General features: G+C 39.7%; 1 long non-coding RNA gene across 1 annotated transcript in view; it reads left to right on the forward strand.

Annotated features, from left to right (window-relative positions):
* Positions 1 to 615: 615 nt before the first annotated feature.
* Positions 616 to 7754, forward strand: part of LOC119424901 — a 14507-nt gene continuing 7368 nt past the window's right edge. Inside the window, exon 1 of the long non-coding RNA XR_005187541.1 lies at positions 616 to 771. This is a non-coding gene — a long non-coding RNA (uncharacterized LOC119424901). The remainder of the gene's footprint in view (positions 772 to 7754) is intronic.

The raw sequence follows: 7754 nt of genomic DNA on the forward strand, positions 1-7754 counted from the left end.
CAGGAGACATGGCTTAAGCCTCAAATGAATAGCGCATTAATTTTAATAGGGAAACATCAGACAGGGAAATGTGAGTGTGGGGAAGATGAGACAATAGAACACATTATTTTACATTGCAGGAGTTACCAGGTTCAGAGAAACAAGTTAGTTAAGATTCTTAGTAATATGAAAATGCAATTGTACATTGTTGATTTATTGCATAAAGATTCAGGAAGCAGAGGATATCAGATTATATTTTACTTTTTAAATAGTGCACGTTGTATAAAAGGATTTAAAAGGAAAAAGATAGAAGAAAGAAAGGAGGAAAGAAGAGAAGGGAAAGAAATAATTTGTTGTATTTTATCATGTGGTCCACACTCCTTACCAGTAGGTGGCGGAATGCTTCCTTCAGTTGTTTGACAACCGCCAATAAAATAAAGAAGAAGAAGGAGAACCCGACCACAGACTTCATATAAACACATGTGTTTCATATGTTTATATGTGATATCTATGACGGCGACTGTCATTCCCAAACTGTCGACCAAGAAGAAGAACCACCGAAGAAGAAACGGGTCACGTGACACCCGAAGCTAGCACACTTAGTTCAGTTAGCATGTTGTTGTTTTAGCTTCGAGCTGCTGTGTGCGAGCAGAGTCTTCTAGTTGTTCCAGTCAGTGTCTTCAGTTCTTGTCTTGAGATGCAGACTGCTGCTGCTGAAGAAATATTCTGAGTGTTTGGGAGAACCTGGTCCGGAACCAGAGATCGACCAGCTAGAAACAACGAACAGAACAGGTAGGAAACAGAATGAAAGACAATAAAAGTCAGTAAGTCGGTTTTAAAGTTACAGATGTTCATATTCCACTGTTTTGTTTTGTGTGTAATAATTCCCTTGAACACATGAAACGTAAATGTAACAAAAAAGCCACGCTAAATTAAGGTGACCAGATTTCTGACATTAAATCTGAGGACATTTCCAGCTCGGAGATCAGAAATAAAGTGTTGTGAATGTTATGAAGATGAAATGAAAAAGCGCGGACAGTTACGGTTGCATTTATTTTTACATATTTATTCATGTTTAAACAATAAAAATCAAATGTAGCAGCAGAAATTCAATTCAGTTTATTTATGTAGCGCCAAGTCACAACAGAAGTCATCTCAGGGCACTGAACAGAAACCTTCATATATCAAAATAATAATTTAACACTATTTATCTGAGGAGCAGCTTTGAGTTTAACTCCATCACAGAACTGTCATCTTGAGCAAGCATGAAGGCGACGGTAGAAAGGAAAAACTCCCTCATGAGGAAGAAACCTTTAGCAGAACCAGGCTTAAGGCTCCAGTGTACTCACACGTCATGTCAGCCGCGCAGAAAGTGTGTGCACCGTCCGCAGACGGTTCAGACTTCATACTCAAGCGTCCATCCAGAGAGGCTGCCGTCGGCTCCACAGACAAGGGGCGTTTCGGGACAAATTGAGGTCACCGATTGGTCATTTGCTGACACGACTACTGGGTTGATTGACAGGTCGCACTAAAACAAAAGAAACAAAATGAGAGCTGGCAGCCCCTGCAATGTTCTGCGTTTATATGTTAGTATAAAGTTCTAAAAAAGCAAAATTAAAGCTGCAAGCAGTGTTGAAGGCCCTCGCAGCCAAGCGTCGCTTCGGCCATATTGCGACCGTTGGATTTGCAGCTACTTCACAGAGGCGCCATCGTGAACGATGTCATGTCAATCCCACATGTATTCACCAGGGGGCACATTCTCCGAATCTTTGATATGGCCTTACGTCCATGTCAGTACTTGTCCAGCTGCAAGTCTTACAAGTTTGGCCGAACTCCAACCTGAGACAGGAGTTTTTTTTTCATTCAACCTTTATTTAGACAGATGAGTCACATTGAGCCTAGAAGATTCATTTACAAGTGCGATCTGTTTAGACAGACATAAAGTAGTGAAACTGGACAAATGTAGGAATTGGAGGCGAAAAAATTTCTATCAGATTTTTTCTTCTTACCTAAGAAGAAAAACTCTAATATTAAAAAAACACCTCGCACAAACAAACACATAGTGACGTAGACATTCTGCAGGGGGGGGGGGCGGGGGGAGACGGCGAGTGGTGAGCAATGTCCATAGATGCTGTCGAGGTCACTGTAAGTGTTCTGATAAGGATGGAATAATCAGCCAGTGTCTCGAGGGCTGTTGGGGAATGGCCAAGGATAACGTTTGAGAATCCAAGAGTCCTGAAGTGATGACCCAATGTTGATTCAGCTGGTTTCAAATGGTTATCAGTTGGAAATTCCTCAGGGAGGGTGTGGTGAGCGTCAGATCACATGTTCTCCAGGCGAATTCAGATAAGATGGTGTTCAAGTTCAGCCAAGGGAGCCAAATTCAGATAAACACACAGTTGTTTTGGGGACAGACAGAACTTAATGACATCTACCTTGAGTCTGTGTTGGTCCAAACGGTTCCAAAATGTCCAAATTACATGGCCACACCGATGGAACGTGCCTGAGTAAAATCCCGAGATCTGATTCATTCTGCCCAAAGCATTTGAGTCTGGGTTCTCGAGGCACAAACCAAGCCATCATAAAGGCAAGCAGCGTGATCGGGGTCCCAATTCGCTGCTGACGACTTCCTTGATTGTAGATAAAACCAGCAACCACCCGAATCCAAAAAGCAAGAACCATTTATCGAAAATCCAGTTAAATATGCATCCTTAAAATCCACAAGTGGCAGCAGAGATAGACACATAATCAAGTCTTCCAAGTCGATGAGATATCCAGCTGCATGCGTGCCAACAGGGCAAATTGGCTCGCCTAAACCCTGTCTTCTCTTCGAAGAAATTTTATCAATTATGTTGAGGGACCAACTGATCAAAACAAGTCCATAACTATGGTTCATAAGATATGCAAAAGAGGCTCAGAATCAGTTTCACAGACAGACAGACCAGCAAAGTGGAGAGGGAGGGCAGGGGAAAAGCATCCGATCTCGGCAAGAGCAAGTGGTGAATTGAGTTATTGTCACTTCCCATTTTGTGGCAAATGTTTTGCCAGGACTTCCTTTAGTCTTTTCGACATGCCATGTGTGGTTGTTAATAGTTAGTGAATACGGTTTCAATCTTATACACAGGGAGAATAATCCTTTGTTTCTTCTCTGAGTGGACAGGGCACCAGTGATGTCATGAAACAACAATACCAATGCGTCTAGAAGTTCTCACTGATGATGCACACAAATTCTGGTCCAGATCGCATGATTATCCAGGAGCTATAGCTGATGGAGTAATCTAGGGGCCGCACTGGATTCAAATCTTGATTTAATCCTAAAGTCTTCTTTAGAGGTTAACAAAGGTCATTTATATCCACTTAGGAGCAAATTGGATCATGCATTTGTGATTTATAGCCAAACATATGCAAACTGCAGAGGACTGGAATTCGCAGTTCAGCCACGCCCACATGCTTGAGCCAGCAGCCAGTGTTGAGAGAAGGATTTAGCTTCGTAGTGTGCTATGTCATTAAACACAGATTTAAATCTGCATGAATCATAGAAGGAAGAGAACAAGCAGGAAAACAGAAGACTTCTTGTTCAGTGGGGGCAGGGCAAATGTAATGACACAATCTCACCATGTGAAAGTGATGAGTGCTGGGCTTTTATGACGCACAAAGTCTCGTACAGCTTTGATCTTGTATACAGATGTTATTAAACCCTGTTGTTTTATGGTAAATGGACAGATTTTGAAGCTTGGCCACATCCACAAGCATTGATGTCGAAGAAAGTTTTTGATAGCTTTTGGTTTGCGATGCCTGAAGACTGTGCTCAATGATTCTCAAGTCTGAATGTCAAAAGCTTTAGGACGAGTTCGATCAAATGTAAAATCTAAAACCAGGGGTGTCAAACCCACTTACAAAAGGGGCGTCAACCTTTAAACCCTTTTCAAACTAAGGGCCAGTTTCAGAATCTACATTAAGTCAAGTTATATACCCAACGTCTTTTCTTGGTTGCAGGTTCCTCAACAAGAGTTTGATCGGTCTCATTTGATGTTTTCTGTTTTTGACATCATAATCAAAGATTACTGAAAAAAAAAAAGTATTTTACATTTAAAATAACACTGTGGAGGCCAGCTAAGATATTAAGGAGGGCCACATTTGGCCCCCGGACCTTGAGTTTGACACATCCTCTAAAAAGACGAAATTGGGTCAAATACAGAACTTCAATCCAAGATGGCCGACTTCCTGTTTAGTAGGGGTGTAACGGTACACGTGGCTGTAACGGTACACGTGGCTGTAACGGTACATGTGGGTGTACCGAACCATTTCGGTACGGCACGTTCGGTTCGGTACGTTCGGTTCGGTACGTTCGGTTCGGTACGTTCGGTTTGGTCCACGTGCGTACCGTTTCGGTTATTTTTTCACTCATTAAATTTTATTAACGAGAGATTATGCGCCACAGAACTAAAGTTCCTAAGCGTGTTTCAACCCGGCACTATTATCTTGCAACACGCGCAGCATTAGCAGCCTAGCATGTTGTTGCGGTCTCCTGTTGGGGAACATTATGGCTTTCTTGTTAAGACAAGTGTAAATCCAAAAATGTGTATTGACATTGTTTCATGGAGATTGGATCTGCAGCAGGCAACACGTCTAACTTTTTAACGCACTTGAAACGACTAGAGATGCACCGATCCGATATCAATATCGGTATCTGTACCAATATCTGAAAAACTTCTGAATCCGGTATCGTGACAATGTGACCGATCCATTTTCTGATCCAACCTGACTATATTTCCGATCCATGATGCACGTTGGCTTCAAACTATGGAATGGATTTTCTGAACAGCGGCGCGTCTCATGAACCCAGAGTAATAAGACCCGCCTCACATTCAGGAAATCCAGTTCATAGTTTGCAGCAGCTACAACGTGAGGACTGAGTTAGCAGCACTGTGGCTAACAGCTAACCTACTTTTCATCTAAACATGTCCGCTGTGTGGAAGTATTTTACACTAGAAACACAAAACAAGACAGCAACGTGCAATGTCTGCAGAGCCATAGCGTCACATTAAACCACGTTAAAGTTAGTTTTACGTTGGACATTCGAGCTCCGGGGCTTCAGCGTGGCGCTACTCTTGCTGAACCCGTAGCAGGCAACTAAACCCCGGCAAGCCGTGTCCAATCTGCCCTGCTAAATCTGCCCGTCTCTGAGGAGGGACAGACTGAGCACGACTGACCGAAATCACACTGCTTGCTTAGGATTGAACAAGAAGAAGACATCGCTGAAGCCCCGGAGCTCGAATGTTTACAGAGAAGTTGATAAACTTCATCATAATTAATGACCAACTGCTATCAGTTGTAGAAAATGAAGGATTTCTCAGCTTGATACTTGCAGCCAAGATATAGTTTACCCTCCAGGAGATATTTATCAGTACAACAGTAAACAATCATAAAAGCATATGATTTGAAAATTACAAGAAAATTATATATATATACATATATATATATATATATATATATATATATATATATATATATAAACAAAACATAAACGGCTACATTATAAAGTGATGTAAAATACTAAAACAGGAACATGTCTGTTGGTTTATGCCATGAACTGAACAGATGTTTAAAGCCATTTAACATTTTATTCATTTATTTTATTCATTTAAAAGAAACAAAAAAAAACATCAAAAAGAAAATACTGGATTAAAAGAGTGCAGAAAGAAGAAAAATCTTATATAACAAAAATATAAAATAACTTTAAACAATCACTTAAATTAATCACTTTAATATCCACTTTAAAACTAGAAATAAAAAGAAACATGTTTTGTGTTAGCAGAGTTTAATTCTAACTTTAAAACATCCAACATTAATACAACTTACCTCAAGTTGCCTTTTTGGACATGCATGCATATATTTGTACAAATTGTACTTGAGAGGAGATTATTACAGCCTCATGTAAAATCAATGATGATCATGATATCGATAATTCAGCACTATATGTATCTGATCGGATTGGTATCGGACGATACTGGAGCAGCAGGTGTCGGATCAGAATTGGGAAAAAGTGGATTGGTGCATCCCTAGAAACGACATCATCTGAACGTGAACGTCTCTTCTAGCAACTTGCTTGTTGCAAAGACCGATAGCAGCATTTAAACAACCTTTATCAGGTAACTCGGATCAGTCCAGAGCAATAACACAAGCTGTAGGAGTTGTTAAAGCTCTGGATCTACGTCCGAATGTTGTTGATGCGCCGGCTTTAAAGTTCTTGAGCCCCGCTACGACATCCATCACGTCAACACTTCAGCCAAAACGTTGTAGCAGCACTTTATGAAAAAGCTAAAACTGATATTGTCAAGAAGCCCTGAAGCCGATTAAAGCCCTGCCACATGATGACGACCGAGAGATTCAACTGTTCAAGAAGAGGTATTGTTATTTTGTTAATATGATCTAATTAACTTTTCTTTTTTTATTATTATAATCTTATTAACTTTTTTTTTTTTACCTATTTGTGTTTTATTTCCAGTCTGTGACAGATAGCAGTGGAGTCTTCTTCCTCTTCAGGGAAATCCACCAGAGATCACCTCCAGCTAAGAAGTCTGTGATGAGTGAGCTCTGAACTTTTCCAGGGACCTGTTCCACCTGTGGGAGCAGGTCCAAGAGGTTGAGGCCAAATACAGCCACTCTGCAAAATCAGCCAAGCTCTATGGAAGGTGAAATGTTTCAGCAAAAAAAGAAACTGTCCAGATGACCTGACTGAAAACTGTTGGATTGTATACCTGGATTATTGAGCATGGACTTTTTTTAGCAAATCTCTACCTCGTTATTCCTGCCACCTGTTGTTAGTGAGAGGTTTTCTCCACCTCTGGAGACATTCACTGCAACTAGATCTGTGCTTTTGGCAGAAAATGTGGACAAGTTGGTCTTTTTGGACAAAAACTTAAAACTTGATTAGTTAGATTGTAAAAAGTCTGTTGCTGCTTATTGTTCTGGTTCTGACTGTTATTGTATTTATTAAGATTTTTATTATTGTTGTTATAGTTTATTTATTGTAGAGAGTGCCTTTTATTTAAAATATCATCCAAATGGGTCGCTTTATTTATTTTTATACAAACCTATTGTTTAGTTGGCATATTTTCAAAATAAACATTTTGTAAGTCTTCATTTTGTCTTTTTATGAACCGAACCGAGCCCTCCTTGAAACTGAACCGAAATGTGATTTTAGCGTACCGTTACACCCCTACTGTTTAGTGTAGAGCATGGTCGCCGGAGGGTTTTCTGCAAGTCTGCGAGTTGTATAAGTCTACCAAACTTCATGCTTATCAGTCAAAAAATAGTTTGGGGCTCAGGTTTTAAAATATTCTAGGGGTCGCTGTGGAGGCTATTCGCTCAGCCCACAACACTTCTGTTATGAATTCCTGTTCGGGGGTGGATAAGGATCGATTACTTACTTACTTTACTTTAAACTTTATTGTCATTGCCATAATATGGTATGGTGTGGTATGAAGTTTATTCATTTTAAAAAAGTACAAAACAATTCCATAACAATATAAAAAGATACAAAAGATTTAAAATGAAAGGCAGCAGAAAGAAGAAAAAATCTTATTCTATCTGCCCCTTTTTTCAAACAATTATTTCAATCATAATAATTTTCAAGTAACAGAACAAAATGAATAACTCTTTCTAATTATTCTAATTCTAATACAAAACACACTGAGCTACTTTATATATTTTAACAATTCAGCTTTGATCTTTTTCTTAAATGTACACATTGACTTGGCATTTTTCACATC

Source organism: Nematolebias whitei, chromosome 2, assembly GCF_014905685.2.
Source record: "Nematolebias whitei isolate Nwh7 chromosome 2, NemWhi1, whole genome shotgun sequence".
NCBI lineage: Eukaryota > Metazoa > Chordata > Actinopteri > Cyprinodontiformes > Rivulidae > Nematolebias > Nematolebias whitei.